Genomic DNA, 20,752 nt, shown 5'->3' with positions numbered 1-20,752 from the left:
TTTTCCAGTACTAATCATACTTTTCAAATCAGAACTTTTGGTATGCAAAACTAGAAACTTACCAGTAAAGGGTTTAATCCATTTTATTAAACCAGTGTAAACTTAAAGGACTTTAGGTGATTGAATCTATAATACCTTAGTTTATACATCATGGTTATATATCATTAATACCCAACAGTTTGTTGGATGTGTGCTTTCCGCCTTATTTCATGTTCCTTGTTTGGTTGTGGGCTTAGGGCAGATTCATCCAATCAACTATCTATTCGATATTAGATTATATATAGCCAGTATAAACTAAGTGATTATAGAAGTAGTCACTGTGGTCACTATTTTATTATAAGAAATAAGGGTTTTCTTAAAGGATCTTTTCATTAAATATAAATGAACTATTACAATTAACTCCATGAGTAACAAGTGAATACACCAGGGTTATATACAACGAGGACCTAACAAACAATGGGATGTGTGCTATCCGCATTACCTCATGTTCCTTGTTTGGTTGTGGACTTAGGGCAGATGCGCACAATCAATTGTTTGTTTGCTCTGAGTTTTATATAACTTGTATCTACTTAGTACTCATAGAAAGGATTGTAGGATCATTTTTACGTATCTTTCATCAAAGTACGAAATATAGGATTTTCTAGGGGAACAGGCGAACTTTTCTAAAATCAGAACTTATAACTTACTATATTTCAACTGCATTTTTCAACAACTTTCTACAACTTACATACATCACTAAAATCTTATGAACCAAACAGCTTAATTTCTAATAAACTCTTTCAAATAACTTGTATTCTCAGAAAACTAGTAGACAGGTACTCGCGCTGGGAATTCAGAAGATGGAGCCGTATAGCTTCAAGTCTTGTTTTGTTATTTGCTTATGTAGTCTATGTTTTGTGAACACACACCTTGTAAACACTTTCTTTCTAATGAAATGGTTGTTCGTTACTTGCTTACTATGATACATGTCTTGTGATACTAAACATGACGTCCTCCACCCCCCGAACGTTTCCGTCGTTCCGGTTTTGGGGCGTGACACTCATTTAGGGCCATTTGAGCTCATAGTCCCATGCATGCACGTAAAGTTTGTAACTTTACGTGCTAGATCGATCTTAGAAGCCTAGATCTATCTTTTGGTCAAGTGTTGTACATCAGAAATCGAGAAATGAGACTTGGTCATTTTCAACTCGGCGAGTCCATAGCTTGACTTCCCTTTTCTGTTGTGGTTCGAAGGAACCCAGTGAGTGTTAGAGTGGTCTTAGAGGGGTCCGGGCGAGTGACCCAACGCTTTAGACTTAGCCATAGACCTGGAAATCATAGAACTCGACGAGTTGTTTATACAACTTGGCGAGTCGGATGAAGGTTCATTCGAGGATGTTTTAGAAGGAGAACTCGTCGAGTCGTTGCTAAACTCGACGAGTAGGGACATGAAGAAGGACAAATGAAAGGATAGGGACTCGACGAGTTGGCGGCCCAACTCGACGAGTCAAGTCAACTGGAAGTTGACTTTGACTTCGACTTGGTCGGGGGTAAAATAGTCATTTTACCCTAAGAGTAGTTATCAGTGTCTTATTAAGTATTTTATGAATTTATAGCCAGAGGATTACCGAAGCAGCAGTTAGACATCTGTCGATCAGCTTTTCAGCAGTCGGCCTTACAAGGTGAGTTACCTTCCAGTAGAAATGGGTCTAAGGCACAAATGTCGGCCCACCAGTAGGAGTCGTATGTTAGATGATTGTCTTTGTGATATTCATCTAGGTTTGCTACTACCTGATATGTTATGTGCTAGTATGATATGATGTTATATGCTTGTAGCAGTAGGGGAGACAGTCCCCAAGATTTCCGGTCGATAGGGCCGAAAGGGGTGTTCATACCCACTCATGCTAGATAGAATATGATTATGTGTTACATGTTATGTGGTAGTAGTAGAGGGGAGAAATAGTCCCCAGTATCCGGTCGAGAGGACCGAAGGGTTCCTGGCTTGTCATGTCCTCTATCCAGGTGACAAAGGCACCTCGCGGTGATTTCGGTGATAGCGCTAACCTTTCTGATTCGGTTGTCTGGTGCTCGTGTTTGTATCCTTTGGTGAGCGATGCGGTATACTATGACAAAGAGGGCCTTGTCTACTGATCCTCCTCTATTGAGGTTGTAGAAACCTCTTTCCATACTGTAGGGAAGGTAACTAACCTTGTCTCAGATTCTCTCTCTTTAAATCTACGACTTATCGAGGTGTCGGACCATGGAAATCTCGTCGAGTAGAGTCTGGAGGGTGTATTGTAGACCTCGGCTCCTTGTCAGAATCTTCTCCTATTTATTCTTTTCTTTGTTTTACTTTGGTTTCTCTTCCTCTCATTCCTCTTCTAATTGTCTTCGGGGTCTTCCTCCGTTATTTCTTCAGGATCCTCTTCGGGATTTTCTCCATTCTAATCACCATTTCCCCGGTTAGGTAAATAGGGGTCTCCTGGTAGTTGAGCTCTTGCCATGTTGTTAGTGCAAGAACAGGGGTAGATGAGGCGGTTATTAGACGTCTGATCCTACGACTACTTATAGGGGGTGATCCTTATTAGCCACTTCTAATTACATAGTGCATACCAGTTATACATAATCTGAGATAAAATAGACCTTCGAATAAATGACTCTACTCTAAATCCACAACCAAACAATGAACAGGAAGTAGAGCAATAGTCATAGATTATGAGTCTATAATATCTTTGATTATGTATAACCTTAGCGTATGCACTTAGTCATTTTAGACCTACTAATAGGTGTCTTTAGTTTTCACATAAGTTAGTTATAGTTCCACAAAATACTCCTATAGTATTTTAAATGCTTTTCTTATGTTCTCGATATTTCTTTGTAGATAGAGTTGGTAAGTTTTTTTTTGACTTGTTGCAACACCACGACCATTCCTGGGCATATGCTAATCACTTCTGGGGGAGACATAGTTGATCAAGCTATGTCATTCCCAGACCTGACTATACATCCCCAAGCCTACTCGTACTGTTCAACAATCACCACTTTTGTCCCATCCCACCATGATACCGACCTTAGTGTGTATGCATGTGCTCATACTTTTTAACGAGAAACTATTTGTTTCTAAAAGTATAGTTATTTGGAAAATGTTAAATCAGAGACTTCCAGTCCCAATGTATTGATAGTTTGTATATATTATATGGTTCGATATACTTAGTTCACTATAAACAATGCTCTGATACCAATCTGTCACACCCCCAAACCAGAACGGCGGAAACGTTCGGGGGTGGATGACTTCAGGTATAGTATCATAACAACGAGTATAATAGTGAAGAAAGCAAACACAACCATCATCTATAACACCGTAAAAATTAAAACAAATTTTCGCATTTTCAAAACACATTTTTCCAAACACATTTATTAATAAAATGTCATCGTATCATATCCCTGTTTCACAAAACATCCCCCAAGACCGAAATACATAAAATCCCATGTGTGTACGAATCATGCCGGCGCCTTCCCGCGATCATCGCTGGTACCTGAAACACATAACATATAACACTGTAAGCATAAATGCTTAGTGAGTTCCCCAAAATACCACTCTAACACCTAATAGCCACTCGAGGCTGTAACTCTGTCGACCTTCTGGTCAATGTGTCTCAGTGGGGCCCTCCATCCCCAACTCTCTGTGGGCCCTCTGGCCCTAACTCTATGGACCCAAAGGTCCTAACTCTGATAGCTCTGAATCATGCATATCACATATCACAATAAATCTCATAAAATAAATAGCATACAAATACACTGGCACATAACTCTAAACCTAACTCTGTGGACCCTCTGGTCCTAGCTCTATGGACCTTCCGGTCCTAACTCTAATATACACACAACATAAATCACATAGAAATAATGCAGTGTCACCCATCGCATAGATAGCATACAATAACTCTGTCACATAACTCTGTTACCACTCTAGGTAAAGTATAGTGAGAAGACTCACCTCAGGCGTCTCGGTAAACCTCTGACTCGGTAGAAATATTGCCTAGCCTCCGCCTATTCACATAAAGTAAATACTCTCATAAATATAACTCTCGAGACTAGACTCAACCCTCCATTGGCACCCACAGAAGGGTAAAAGACTATTTTACCCCCCTCTTGACACAAGGACTCCATTGTTGACCAAACCCTAAAAGTCAACAAAAGTCAACGGTCATACTTTGACCCAACTCGCCGAGTGCACTCTGGTGACTCGGCGAGTACACACATGTCCACTAACTCTTTGTCCCGCTTGGCACGCCGAGTCCCTCCCTATGCTCGACGAGTCATACCAGGCATGAATTGCGGGGCCACCCTGACTCAACTCGCCGAGTCTCAAGAACAACTCGGCGAGTACCGCCTTGAACTCCTGTCCTCTAACCCCCTTCTGACTCACTGAGTCATCCCCCAACTCGGCAAGTCTACTCACTGAGTAATTTATGTGAAACTCTAACTCTACTCGCCGAGTCTCAAGAACAACTTGGCGAGTTCATGCCATGCACAAACTCTATTGACCTCCTGACTGTGCCCATAAGCCATAGATTTGGCCTTCCCAAGCATGAATTCCACGTAAAGCCCGAATCTTGATGCTTATATATCAACAACAAGGCATCAAATGGTGATTTAGTCCCAAAAATGGCAACCTAAGTCCAATAACCCCAAACTGATCCATAAAGCTCCAAGGGTTAAGGTCTCTGGACCTCTTTGAGTCCAGATCCAAGGCACAAACTCGAAGAAGGACCATTTGCTCCACATAACCATTCTCAAAAGGGGTTAGAAAACCCTATCTCTAATGATCCACACCAAAACTGGAGAAGGTTCGAACTATTACCTCAAAATGAAGTCTCTGAACTTTGGAACTGCTAGAATCGCACTTCCTCTTGCTCTTGGTCACCTTCTTCTTGCTAAACCAAAGGTGCAAGGATCAAATGTGACTTCTTCTTCCTCACAACGATTTGGCTCACTTAGGGTTCTCTCAAGGGACTGGCAGCCGCAATGGGAGGCTATAAGTGCCCTTAAATAGGCCCCCAAACCCGGGGGATTAGGGTTTCATTAAACAGCGTGGACTCGCCGAGTCCACGAATGGACTCGCCGAGTCCGGACGTGAACCCGGATGAACATCCGCGACCATACTCGGCGAGTCTTGGCTCCAACTCGCCGAGTAGGTTTACATGTTTCAAAATCAATTACATCATGATGACAAAATAAGTTTTGAATTTAACGCCTTAGCGTCCCGTCCTCGAAAGCAGTTGAATACCTGTGTAGTGATTTCCTGAGAATACAAGTTGTTTGAAAAAGTGTCAACACAAAGGTTGGTGAGTTCATAAGAGTTTTAATTGAGAAATAAACTGTTTTCCTTGTAAAAGCGGTAAAAGGGATTCCAGAAAATCCAATATTTTCCTTGAAAAGTGAGTTGTAAGTTTTCGTGTTATTAAATTTTGCCTCCTAGAATTCCCAATAATTTCCTTCCATAATCTCCAAGTGTATATAAGTTATATAAAATCAAAGTTAAATAAACTGTCGAATGTAATGGGTCTGCCCTAGGTCCACAACCAAACAAGGAACAGGAAATAAAGCGGACCCACCAATTCTAAGTCAATCACGACTAAATTCTATATAACTCTAGCATATACACTTAGAAATTATAGCTGAAAACTAACAATTCTAGATAGAATGTAGTCTTAAAACCAAAGACCGAAACCAAATTCTAGTGTAGTGTATGAAATAGTAGTAGTGGTTGTGAACATAAACTATACATATCATAGTTCATCGGATAGTGATAGTGGTAGTGAACATGAACTATGCATATTATAGTTTATCAAATGTGATGGTGATGGTGAACATAAATTATACATATCACAATTCATCAAATAGCGATAGTGGCAGTGAACATGAACTATGCATATTATAGCTTATCAAAAGTGGTGGTGATAGTGAAATCCCTTCTTGTAATAAGTCTGTAGTTTAGATGAAACATAAACTATACTTATTATAGTTTATCATATTGTTTGTAATGTATATGCAACCTAATTATACCGATTATAATTAGCGTACTTGCTTGTGGGGGTGTAATAGACTTAACTATACTTATTATAGTTTATCATAGTTATTCGTAGTGGTAATAACTCCCTTTTTGTATATGTAATACCTTTAGTAATTTGTTTATTATGTAAATGAATCATAAACAATATTTGTCTTAGCTTACCAAATTTTTGTATGTAATGGATGTAAATTTGTTAATAACAATTTATCATTTACTATGCTTAATATAGCAAAAATCCATTTGTTAACTGATGTTTGTCTATATAACGAGACAAAATGACATATATGGTAGTAACATATCATCACATGAAGGTTACACACCTTGCTCAACAAGTTACAAGGTGTAAATGAAATTGAAAGCATTTTTCTAGTATTACCATTTCTATTATGTTTTTAGAAAATTCATAGAAAAATCATTAAAGGTCCAAATCAGAATCCGTAAATTCTGAGAGTTTGAAAAGGAGTCTAGTTTGTTCATAAATTTTATCATGATTTTTAGTAACCTCCAACTTGGGTGAAACAGTCATAATCACAGACTGGTCCGAATGTTTTCTTGAAACGATAGGCAGTTTTGTAAAAATCATCATAAATTGTAGAAAAATCATATGGATATGTGCAAGTAGTCATTTTAAAGATAAGAACCTGAACTACTTGCACCTAGTACAATTTTGAAAACTAAAATGTTTAAGTTGTCCAAAACAATTCGTGATTGGAGTTCAAACTTTCCAATGAAAGCTGTTGGAAAAGTTCAGTTGTGTTCTTGGTGTTTTAACTTGTATTCCCCCCCCCCCCCCTTAAAACTAAAGAAAACATGAAAAGATAGGGGTATGAAATCACCTTGTGTGATTTCTGTGGATGGATGTTGAGGAAAATGAGTGTTCAACTCAAGAACACTAAGAAGATTGCCTTGAAGATTCGAGATTCTAACACCAATGTGATGGAATTTGTGTAAGCAATCTATGATTGGAGTAGAATGAAGTGTAATAATCATAAGAAATATGATGACACTTACCAAAAGAAGGAGTAAAGCTTTGGAGTATTCCTTGAAGTTCTCGAAATTTAGAGAGAAAGATGAGAGAATTTGGAGTGTGATTCTTGGAGAAAAATGAGAGAATGAATGAAGTGTGAGGAGAGAAGATGGATTTTCCAGCTCTAAGAACGTGGGAAATTGTTGGAAATGATGAGAAAGGAGATTGACATGACTAGGGATGGTGGGGAGGGTGTGGTTGGTCATGGAGTGGGTATAGGTGGTTGTTTGTGTCATAAACTAAAGAAAAGTCAACACTCCACCTCTTGTACTTCACCTACTCTTCTTGGATAAGATTTATCCCCAAAAAACGTGGTTAATTAATAAATATGGGGCCTTATATGTTAAAATAAAGTTTTGGGTGAAAATCCCGCGTTAAAATGATGAAAACGGGCTTAAAATGAAGTCGTAGTCGAAAACCGGGAAGTTTTGTGCTTCCAGCGAGGCCACTCAGTCCTGGCCGAGGTTCGGTTCCTGAGGCTTCGGGTTCGGCTCCTGAGGCTTCGGGTTTGGGCCTGAGGCTTCGAGTTCGGGCCTGGAGCTTCGGTTCTCAGCAGTCTCGGTCCCTAAGAGGACCTTCGGCCCTAAGAAGGTTCGCCCCTTTAAGAGGGGTTTCGGGTCCTTATGCCTATTTTACTCATTTTTACCCTATTTCAAGCCGTTTTTGACCCGGTTAAGGGTCGGGATGAACCGAATGATTTCAAAAGTTACGGGAACTTTTGAGAGAGATTTGGGAAAGATTTCAAATAGAGAGATAGAGTGAAAACAATTGAGAGAGTTTTCGCTTGTGATATTTTTGAGTGTCCGGCTTCATAACGCAAGGTCCGTAAACCCTGTTAAGCCATGTTTTAGTGTCCTACACACTCCCGATGAGTGTGCAATAGTTTTTATCTCTTTGGTTCCTTGTTTAGCACTATTAAGGCTAAGGAAATTCAAACATACGAATTTTCCAAATGATGTTTTCTCATTAGAATAGTGAATTGTACAGTGATTACATAACGTAAACCCTAATGTACCCAGGTTAATTGAGTTGACCGGTTTGACTTGTTGACTTTATTTGACTTTGACTTGACCGGAATTTGACGATTGTCACAAGGGATATCGTGCTGATTTAAATATGTGGTTGGTGAAAAGGAAATTTGGCTCTCCTAAATACGACAAAAATGCACAAGATTTTTGTTCCTGGACAAAAATCGATCTTATAGAGCTTTCAAATGTTCCATTCCACAGTCCCTCCAAGGATCCCCAGGCTACGAACTTCAAACTCTTTCTGGAGAGACAGGTGAAAGAGAATTTCTCTGGGATGAAGACTGCAGAATCTCTAGTTAGAAAAGACAAGGATGTGCTAGATCCCCGAACCAATGAGCCAATGAAGATAGTGTTGTGGCCTGCTACTAAACAGATAAAAGAAATCCCAATTCCTCAACACTTTTAAGATGGATATCTGGATCGGATGGAATTCTGGGCCTTTGATGAGGCCACAGCCACTGCAGTTATCAAGTTCTCCGACAGCAATATTGTCCTTCGACTTGTCGAAGCTAAAGATCTTCTAAGGTTAAGGAAAAGGGATATTCACACCTTGGCAAAACATCAAATAATCTACAAAAATGAAGTCATGGAGACAGCTGCTAAGGAATACACTGGAATGATTGCAAAGATAATTGATCACAAACTTTGTATGGGGGTGATGGGAAGATCGGACGTGAGGTTTCTAAAGACTCCAAGATAATTGATGACAAAAGTCATGCTAGCCACAAACCAAATGGAAGATTGATGGGTCATTGTTTAGTGGTTTGGGCTAGGCAATCTTTTGTATAAGTCTTGATAGGGTTTTGGTCAGGTTGGAGGTGTCTTGTAGCTTGTTTGTATGTGTTTAAGGTTGAATTGGTGTTCACGGCCGTAAACAGGTTTACGACCGTGAACTTGTTTACGGCCAGTCAGTTCTTATAAATAGTTTGTGTCAGAGTCTGTCAGAAAAGTGACGTATCATAAGTGTTTACGGTCAACTGTGTGTAACTTAAGGTGTACTAGACGTTTTTTGTGAATGAATGTGTGCATTGCTTGATCATCTTATTCTTCTACTCATTCTTGTTATTGTTTGTTTTGATCACTTGTTTGGATCTTGTAATTGGGACCTTACTTTAACTATTTTTGACTTTGAGAATCTTCAAAAAAATTCAAGAAATACATAACTTAATTAAAAAATCAAATTAATCAAATGAAAAACAATCATAAATATATATTTACTATTTATCAAGCCGTCTCCAAGAATTTTCGATTTACCATTTGATTTTTAACAAAAATATTCATTCAAAAGACTATTGTAAACAACTAGCCATTTGTTGTCCTCTTCTTTTTCGTTTTCTATTTCGAGCAACCGATGATTGTTTTTGAGGAAATATGTATAAAACTGAATAAGTATAGTTAAAAAAAACTAAGCAACGAACGATATAAACCTAAACACAATTTATGTTTTGTTTACACTTTCAAGACTTGATGTCGAGTGATTTGAATCAAAGGATAAATGGACTGCTTTAACATAATATGTTTTTTTTTTGTCAAAACGACTAGCCAAACGTAATTTTATGTTCTACTTTTGACTACACCATCTTTGGCTACAAATTCGAATCATCTACTGGCATGACTCTATGTTCATAAAATAATATGTTTAATTTTTTTTATGAATATTTTGAAGGTGAGGTTTATCTCATAAGTAATAGATTAGCTTAGTGAAGCCATGTTAAAATACATCTCTCTCTCTCTCTCTCTCTCTCTCTCTCTATAGTCGTGTGCCCGCACAAAACGACGGGCGGAGAATAGTTTTTTCGGCAAATGGTTTATTTTCGGCTGTCGATAATTAGTTCACTTCAACGGTTAGTTTGGTTTTTCATTTTTGTAAATGAGATTTTGTAAAAAAATCATTATTTTTGGTTTTAAAATCGGTTCCTTTCATTTTTTTTAGAAAACAAGTCTTCGATTTTTAAAAATGTTGGTCCCTAATCGGCGGGTCGGTTATAAAAAAAACATTTATAAAAAAGTGGTTCGGTTTTTTTGGTCCAATGTTAAAATAATTGATTCTTGATCAACACCTCTAGTTACAATTGCCTAAAACTAATGTACCTAGACCATTCCAAATTTCTCCAATGCAACGTTGAGGGTGTTATCGGTCAAGATAGCAAAATTTATTTTGGCGATTAGTGTTTTTAGCAGGCTGTTTCAGGGTAATAATAAAAGCATGAGATAAAAATATGGCATCTGGTGATTAGTTTCTTTTCAACAGCTAGTGAATACTTTATTTTATTGGATGGCGAATAATTTATTTTCGACGATTAATTTTCTTTGTAAACATGTCAGACAGTTAAAAAAACCCTCTGATTATGGTCATTTTTGTTATTAATGTGAATGGCTAGATACAAACCCAAGTTTTTTTCAATTAAAGTTTTAAGAATTAGTATCATAATTTATATACGTGTGACATTGTTTTACTTATAATATATTGGTCAATGTTCTATATAAACATGTTATATTTAAAAAATAATAATAATAATAATAATAAATAAATAAATAAATAAAAACAAACATTAAGACACATTGTTATCGTTTAGTTTTGCATTTGTTGGATTTGTGTAAAAAATAAATGTCATTTTTTTTTCCTAAATACAATAATTAGCAATATAATTCATTTATTTATTTTTTACAAAGTATAGTTTATTGCTATTAAACGCATTTTTCCACTTTTGGTATCTATCTAGTTTTCATTTTAGTTTGTTCAATTACTTGTTGAAATAAGTGGTTCTTCATGTTTTAAATAGTTGAAGTTTTTTATTATAACAAAAAATAGTATCAATCTCTTATCAAGCGTATTATATAAGTGATGCATAAATATTTAAGGTTATTAACATATTAAGTTAAAAGAATAGTGAAATTTATTTCAAAGTATAAAACAAAACTACGGTGACTCAAGTCTCAAGGTTATATACAGAAAAATGAATAGTTGACAAAGATTAAACAAATCATTGGTTGGTAATTTTTATAGTTTTCTTCTGATTATGGGCTTTTGATTCTTTCATTTGTCATACACTGGAAACATACAAACTTATTATATAAATATAATGTTTGGAGGCATACTACAATAAAAAGCAAATTACGATTACATTCAAAAAAATTAAAGTACAATGATATATTTCGACAGTAATAACCAAATACGAAAGATATGGTTCAAAATATTTATACTCTTTATCTAAAACATGGGCTTCAAGTTTATCAGAATAAAGACACAAGCATAAATATGAACCTGAAAAACTAATAAAAGACATATGTTAGAATTGTAAAGCTCTACTCATTCCTGAATTGGGGTCGGATTTTCTATTCTCGTGCAGCAGAGAGAAGTAATTCAAGGGTATATAACATCTAAATCTTCAATAGTTTTCATAAATAAGTTTACCTTGGTAGCCTAAACTTTTTTAGTATCTTGCCTTTTATCTTATTTGTGATAATTTACAATTTGCAAGGATTTGGGGGGCTTGAAAATTGAATGTGACCTGTAAATTCATATAAAATATATAGAAAAACTAACACCTTTAAAAATAAGAGATAGGTAATTTCATCACAAAAGAGCCGTTTGCCAAGCCTGTTCTGCAAATTTATACACTAACATGTCCAAGCCATTGTCAATCAATACTTTATATCAAGTAAAATCAAATTACAACGGTTATGTATGTCATAATCAAGAACACTTTGAAATATAAAAAGAAAGTCTCACCTCTCCATTAGCCTTCTATGGTTTCTTTGACAGAAAATAATCAAAGAAAGCAAGAAAAAAAAATAGGAGATTAGTAAGGTCTCCACTTTCAGGTTTAGGAATCTATATACAAACCTCTAAAACTATCACCTGATGTTCTTGAGTTGTAATTTCTCTTAGAACCTACAGCTGTATCCAAGCATTGTTTGAGTTTGAGTAAAAATTGTTACTTACAATACAACTACGACTAATATTGACATTATAATCACAGAAGCACATCATATAAGAAAATATCCCAACATTTCAACATATATATCATCAATTTCAATCAAATGGGTTTTAATTTGATAGATTAAAGAACACTTACATGGTATCATGAGTTGTAGAGCTGCCAAGAACGCAAAGTCAGAGCATTATCTCGATTAATGAAGCCACAAAAGGACATAGATCTGAAACACATAAAACTTAGCATGAAGCGATTGTCATAAAAAAACCAGAAGATCGAACCCAAAAATACATAGGGCTCATTTGTGTGAAAATATTAAAGATCTAAAATGTTGGTGTCAGCTAACAGAAAAAGTAATGGTGGTGTCAGTAGACAAAATTAGTGAATCTAACCTCTTTTTACCCATCATGGTTCATCAAAAATCCTAAAAATTAAATCTTTTAAATAAACAAATTCCAAAACAAAAATCTTCCCAAAATAGAAATAGAAACACAGGAAAAAAAAAAACATAGACGGTGGGTTTGGATATCTTTTACCTGGGTTGGAAGCCTGTGGTGGAGGACTTTGCATCGATGGAGAAGGAGCAATAGAGTCAAACATAGATGCCTAATACCTTAAACCCTCAACATTGATACAAATATTGTTTAAACATCAAAGCGAAATTATTATAAGAATAGCATTTCATGTTACCCTAGAACTTATGGATCTAATCATTCTCTAAAATATATTTTTAGAATAGATGTTCTAGTTCCCCTAAATATTACAAATTATATGACTTCTAATCCTCCTTTATCAGTTGCGGATAATTAAGAATCAAGTCATGTATAATCAAAAGACTCACCATCTAATCACCCCTCTACTCCTAAAACTCCCTCTACGCCCAAAACTGAAAAGAAAGAGAATTAAAGAGAGGTTAGGGATTTTATGAAATCGAGTATACATGTAATAAACCTTTTACCAGGAATTACAAAATCCGAATTACTGAGAATTTAGTGGTGTGCAATTTTCATTGATAGTGAAAGCTTTGCCATCTTTATGTTCACTCAATTATGGTGAAAGCTTCAATATCCAGAGAGAATCAAGTTTAACTGAGCAATAATTTCAAGCCAAGCAGTCTCCACACAAACCCTACCATCCATAGTGGATGATGGCAACGCGAGGAAAGGCATGAGAGGCAGTGTCAATTGCACTTTTCCTAACATTGATTTGGAATAAAAAATCGCAAAACCTAACTGATTTAGCTAGACAAAGAATTTCAAATTTAAGCTTCTTGTTTGACGATTACCTGCAATGTATCACATGAGATGAGATTTGGGTAGAAGGCGACGACAGATGAAGGTGAAGGTATGAAGAATGAAAAGGCATAGATTAGAAACCCTATAAAATAAAACATGTTAGCAAACTTTATGATATATCCATTAGAGGGGTTCTGACCTTGCGACCAGTGGCCATCCGAGAAAGTTCTTCGTCATCATCGATGTTAGGGTTTGCATTGAGTGTGAGAAAGGCAAGCGAAAAGGAATCTGAATGAAATCTTCAAACCGATATTTTTGTTTTTTTTCGGTGATAAAGGGAGATGGAGGGATCAAATAAGGGAGATGGAAGGATCAAATATGGGAGAGCTATACTGGGGCCGAGATTAGTGTGCGGGATTGAGGAAACTGTCTACTGAATCCAAACGTGTTTGACTAAGTTTTAAGTGGGAATTCAAATGAAAAATAAAGGCCATGTCAAAAAAGATAAAAGGATATATCGCCTATGGAGGAAACAATATGCGAGACTTAAGGGGGTCTTTGATACACATAAGATATATAATGCATTAGATATTGTACATTGTGTTTAAAAACTTGAACGTCTTAAATTTATTTTTAGAAATAGTAAGATTTGTATAATAATATAGTAAGATATATATATATATATATATATATATATATATATATATATATATATATATAGAGAGAGAGAGAGAGAGAGAGAGTTAGGTTATAATATGGATTGTAACTATTGTGTGGATGTAAGGCTCCTTTGTGGTCCAAGAATTTTTCCTAAATTAAATTATATTTAAAAATGGAAATTATCATATTTCAAGGGATAACTGATTTTTTAATTTTAAAAATTATGATTGTTTTTTTAGTTAATTCAAATAGAACATATTTTTTTAATCATAAACGATATGATTCTGTTAGAATGATAATCTATGAGATTGAAAAATCTTATAAATAACAATTTTTATTTTGCATTCTTAAAGAATGAGATACAAAATACACATTATCGAAGTAAAATATACAAACAAAAATAAGAATATGCCGATGATGCATTCTAAAATATTGAATTTGATCCATTTTAAAAGAATATATATGTTGATGATACATTTTGAAAGCAATAAGACGATGAACATTGTTTTCTTTTAGAAAAATCGATGACCATTGTTTATCTTCATCACACACACCATCATCCAGCCTTTAGACTCTTGATCATCATGTTCCCCTTCAGGCAATATTTTTATTTATTACCTTCATGTCTGCGATCATAAATTCTTTTAGAATAACTTCCATAATATCAAATTTCGTCTGAATGATATTCTATGAGTTTGAAAAACCTTAGAAAGAACAATTTTTATTTTGCATTCTTGAAGAATGAGATACCAAATAGACACTATCGAAGTAAAATACACAAACAAAAATAAGAATAAGTTGATGATGCATTCTAAAAGATTAAATTTGATCCATTCTAAAAGATTAAATTTGATGCATTCTAAAAGATTAAATCTACCTTCATGTTTGCGATCATAAATTCTTTTAGAATAACTTTCATAATATCAAATTCTGTCAGAATGACTGGCATGAGAATAACAAGCTTTTATCCCCTGTTATACTATTCATGACTTTTCATGATCAGTACAAAAGAATAAGAAGAATTTTATGAGAAACATGTTTGATAAAAAAAAAAAAGAATAATAATGTATTCCATTAGAAACTCATAGAATGTTAACATCTCTTGCTTCCAATCATTGCATAAATATTTTCTTCCAACCTGCAATATGTTCTACATACATTTTTCAGCTGCAACAAAAACTAATCATTAGGAGAACATAAAGATTGACTTTAAGCAAATTGATGATGATTTTTCTTTTTAAGCAACACTTGATGTAAGTTTTATAATTAATACATCACCTCAATAGGAACTATGCGATAGCCTGCAACTTTTTAAGGATTGTCTATGTTTGCATCCAAGTAAAAACATATTACTTTCTACCTTACCAGTAACATCTACAGAAGATTAGGTGTGGCACGGGTTGGAAGATTGAACTAACTTATTGATTATACTAATATATATTTTGGTTCAATCATTTAATCAAACACTTAGTATGCATAAAAAAATCAATTACTTATGTCACAAAATATTAACAATTCCATGAAAAGGTGTGATAGAGAGTAGAAGGGTGCATAAAATCGTCCAAAAAGAAGGATCAGTTCTACATGAAACCGGTAACAGTGGTTGAAAGAATAAGACTTGCCTTTGAAATATTTCTACTGCACACATGAAACAAAAACTAAACAATACAAAGTAACAAACCATAGATTACAAAAACTATTAATTAAAAATATGAAATTGTACATACCTTATATAGAATAACAACATAGTCGACGTCAAGAGGAAAAATAGAGAAAACACAGGAGAAGAAATATAGAATCCATAGAAGAAGAAACGAACTTGAAAGTATAAGCGTAAAGACGGATGGGAAGTTTCATGTCTCACCCATCTCTCCAGCTTCCAGTTATTGTTTGTAAGGCCGAGGAACCAAGCAAGAGAATAAGACAATAGTTCTCTGGGGAAGATAAGAGTGTGTACACGTAAACTGATTGTAGAATATAGGCGGTGGAAAGTGCGGCGATCATGAAGATCTCACAAACCCATAGCCGGAGGTGGTTGAGTAAATCTTGATGGAAGCGGGGGGATACGATTTTGTGGGGATGGAAGAGGCAATAGGGTTTTAAATAAAGTAATTTGCCTAAATTAAAGGGTAGATGATTTAATTAATTATTTATTAAAATTAAATAATACTTTGCCCATATTAATCTCTACGTCCACATAATATTTCTTCATCCACATTTGAACCTACATCTCTCTCTCTCTCTCTCTCTTTCTCTCTCTCTCTCTCTCTGTATATATATATATATATATATATATATATATATATATATATATATATATATATAAACGAGTTTGTATATATTTATGGATTTATATACACACAAAATGTTTTTTATGTACTTAATAAATACATATTTTATAAAAGTTTCTTAAGTTATACAAGTGTATCATAACATATTTTACATAAGTGTACTTCATTTATTTTCATATAACTGCGTTTTTATAAACAAGTATTTAAATTCAAAAAAAAAAGTTTTTATATAGGCATTTTGCATAGAAAATGTTTTTAAAACGTTTTTATGTAGAAAAAAGAAGGTTTTTATATGAAAAAATTGTTTCTTGTGTATAAATATGATTTTATACAACAAACAAAACATATTCAAAACAATATTTGAAAAAAAAATATAAAAAACTAAATTTATGATGAATTCATAAAAAAAAATAAAAAAATAAATAAATTGTAATTTGGGCCAAAATTATAATAAAGCTTAAAATCCGAGCCAAAATTATAATTTTTGAAAGTCCGATGACTATTGACTAGGTAAAAAATCTAAAATGAATATATTTTCTGGTTTTTGAAACTTAATTGAATAAAAAAAATATATAAATACTAAATCAATTATGATGCTAAAATATTATGATGTTTATGGAATTTTCTTTTAAAAATATAATATAGACCCTTGAGTATATCAAATTATGACACCACATTAGTTTATAAAATCGATCATAAAATACACTAATCATTTTTTCGACTCAAAGGGCGTCCAAAGACACTTCATAACAAGGTTGCACGTCTTTTCATACTCAGTTACTCACATAGTCACATATAAGTACCTAGGACATACATCCATATATTCATATATTCCATTTCATTTTCACCTTTTTAGTAAGGACAAAATTGCAAAATGGTCCTTGTGGTATGCATTTTTTTGGGGTTTCAGTCCAAACCTGTCTTTTTTGGATTCATAGTCATTTTGGCCTAGTTTATACATAAAAATGGTCCCCCGACTTAACTTCCGTTAAGTTTTTGCTGTTAACCCCCTCATGTGCATCTAACATGAGGGTATATCTGTCTTTTCATATATAAAGGACCATTTTTGCACCTAAAAAATATATCTCATTTTTTTAAAAAAATAAAAATTAATACCTATTTATTTATTTTAATAATTAAAAAATAAAAAGGTCTCTCTCTCTCTCTCTCTCTCTCTCTCTCTCTCTTAACCCAAAACACTCCACCCATCTTTTTCATGTTCAGTAACCTACATCTAAAGATCGATGAAGAACTATGAATCATATCTCCCCCACCATACCTATGTCTCCTCTAAGTCGCATCTTCCCCTTCATTTTTTTCTTTCTTTGATGAGACCATCTTCTGCCTCTGGCCAAGCCTTCACCAGCGATGACATCGTCTTCATCCTCTTCAATCTCCACTGCATCTCCTGTACCCTGCACCTTCACCATTTGAACTATATCTTCTTCCTCTTGCCTCTCCACCAGCCACACGCATCATCAAATATACCCATTATGACCTAATTGATTTCACAGTTAATATGTGTGAAATTAAGAACGAGATGGAGGGTGCCCCTTTTTCTCAAGATTGATGTGCGTTCCCTTTTTCTCAAGGTCAATCCAACCATCTTCTCTTTCATTTTTCTGTCCAATCACACAAAAAAATCAATATCAGCCCCTTCCCTTTCAATCAGCTTGCAGGTGTGCGTGTGTGTGTTTTTTCTCTCTAGTCGGCCCGATAACTCAATAAGAATCAAGATATATCTATTTGTATTGAATTTGTAGGTCCGATTTAAGAGAAAAAAAGAAAAAGAAATAACAAGATGGGGGAGGGAACATGTGTTGGTTGTTTGGTGCTTCTTTCACACAAGTATAAATAATCATGGCTGGAATGGAGAATTAATTGTTGTATTGAGGCCGTTGTGAAGATGATGGTTAGTTTAGGGATGTTGGTGGTCAGAATAGATTCTTGGTGGGGTTTTGTCTTTTATCCTACAAATAAACAAATTGAAGATGATTGTTAGATCATTCATCCCAGGTTCATCAATTATGTGTTATTTAGTTTTAAGTGTGTTTGTATGTGGCTTAATTTGAGAGAAGGAAGATGTAATGAAGAAGACGATGAGAGTGAGAGAGAGAGACCTTTTAATTTTTTAATTATTAAAATAAATAAATAGGTATTAATTTTTTTTTTTTTTTTTTAAAAATGGGATATATTTTTAGGTGCAAAAATGATCATTTATATGTAAAAAGACAAATATATCCTCATGTGAGATGCATATGAGGGAGTTAACAGCAAAAACTTAACGGAAGTTAAGTCGGGGGACCATTTCTACGTATAAACTAAGCCAAAAGGACCATGAATCCAAAAAGGTCGAGGTTTGGACTGAAACCCCAAAAAAATGCATACCACAGGGGACCATGTTTGCAATTTTGTCTTTAGTGATTAACATCTTACCTCATTTTTTATATTCAAAAGTAAGTAAATATATGCAACCATTTGTGATTTGTAGGCAAGTTTTATGGGTTTCTTAATAAGATATGAAAAGTAAAAGCGTTCAATTGCTAAATATTTTGAGATGGTTAATAAAATGATTAAAAAAAATAGCACTTTTTTCTAGTATTTTAACTTCCGAAAAAATAATGGTTGTAGAATCGACTGTGATTTTGCATCACATAGGTCACAATCGTGAACTACAAGACTTGATTACTGTGTACTGATAATTTATCAGTTTGAAAAGTTGTTTCAATCGTTGTAGCCTTGTGGGCCCAAAAAGATGGTGCGAATAGTCACCCTCGATGACGTAGTGGTGTAGCATCAAAATCAAAGGAATGGCCAATTTGGCACCGCCATAGTTACATGACACATATTTAATTGAATGAATTTTTATGTAAATTACATGTTTGATCCTCATTGTTTGCCAAAAGTATCATCTTTATTCCAGAAGATTCATTTCTTGAGCATGTGGTTTCTATTTTGTAGTTTGGTTGTATATTTGATCGTTAAGATGGAATCATTAAGATACCTCACATGCCATTCATATAAGAGTATTTTGGTCTTTTTCCAATAGCCCTTCTATCCCATATTTAATGAAATTATATAGACCTTTCAATAATTTAAGTATTTGATTAAATATTCCTCAAGAAGTATTCATAACTGAAAGAGCATATCATCGTTATTATCATTCTATCGCCATAATGTATAACTAAGATATATATATATATATATATATATATATATATATATATATATATATATATATATATATATATATATATATATATATATTAGTTTGGTATACAGAGGGTTTGTTATTCTTTTATTATATATTTCTTTTTTTTTTTCAAAAAACAAATACAAGCGAATATAAGGAAGAAACAGGAGCCTAAACAAAGGAAACAAATAAACCCATCGGCAAGAGGAGATTATGGACAGCTGTGAGATCCTCAATAAAGTTGATCAATATTTGACCCAGCAATTACTCTGTGATTTGTGTTTTCTATTTTTGTTAGAATATTCTAACACTCCCCATCAAGTTGTGTAGTGGGATCTCCAATACCCAACTTGGATAAACAGATTCGAATGTTTTTGTTGCAACTGCTTTTGTCAGAATATCTGCTAGTTGGTCTTCAGACCTAACAAACAGAAGTTCGACTGTGTCATCTTCAATTTTTTCTTTTATGAAGTGTCGATCTATTTCAACATGCTTTGTTCTATCATGTTGCACTGGGTTTTCTGAGATTTTAATGGCAGCTTTATTATCACACATTAACTAAGTTGGGTGACTAAGGGGAGACCCGATTTCTTTCATTATCTTCTTTAACCAAAGGATCTCGCCGATCCCTTTAAGGATACCCCTAAATTCTGATTTTGCACCTGATAATGACACTACCTTCTGCTTCTTACTCCTCCAAGTCACCAAGTTTCCTCCAAGAATGGTGAAGTAACCGACGGTTGATCTTTTGTCGTTAGGATTTCCTCCCCAATCGGCATCTGTGAACACTTCAACACCTAAGTGCCCATTTTTCTTGAACACTATACCTCTTCCTTGTGTGCCCTTAAGGTATCGAATAATCCTCATTACAGCTGCCATATGGTCTTCTTGAGGGTTGTGCATGAATTGACTTACCACTCCCACCGCATAAGCAATGTCGGGTCGAGTGTGAGCCAGGTAAATCAATTTTCCCACTAACCTTTGGTACCTTTCTTTGTTTGCTGGTTTGGCTCCTTCGACCATTCTCAGTTTGTGATTCACAACCATGGGAGTATCGTAGGGTTTCCAATCCACCATACCAACTTCAGTTAGCAGGTCCAATATATACTTCCGTTGAGAGATAAAGATCCCTTCCTTGACCTAAGCACTTAAATACCTAGGAAATATTTCAAACCCCCAAAGTCTTTCATTTCAAACTCGGTGAAGAGATTTTTTCGAAGGGAGCTAATTTCTTCTCTATCACTCCCTGTTATGATCATGTCATCGACATATATTATAAGACATGTAACCAGTTTTCCTCTCTTTTTGTAAAACAAGGTATGATCAGCATT

The 20,752-nt window shown here is 34.6% G+C and overlaps 1 pseudogene; it reads right to left on the bottom strand.

Annotated features, from left to right (window-relative positions):
* Positions 1–17,757: 17,757 nt before the first annotated feature.
* Positions 17,758–20,444, bottom strand: LOC145049468 (secreted RxLR effector protein 161 pseudogene; annotated as a pseudogene).
* Between the last annotated feature and the right edge of the window lie 308 nt (positions 20,445–20,752).

Source organism: Lactuca serriola, chromosome 5 (assembly GCF_051521515.1).
Source record: "Lactuca serriola cultivar US96UC23 chromosome 5, Lser_US96UC23_V15, whole genome shotgun sequence".
Lineage (NCBI taxonomy): Eukaryota > Viridiplantae > Streptophyta > Magnoliopsida > Asterales > Asteraceae > Lactuca > Lactuca serriola.
The sequence above is the reverse complement of the archived record's forward strand: the minus strand, read 5'-3'. Positions and strand labels throughout refer to the sequence as shown.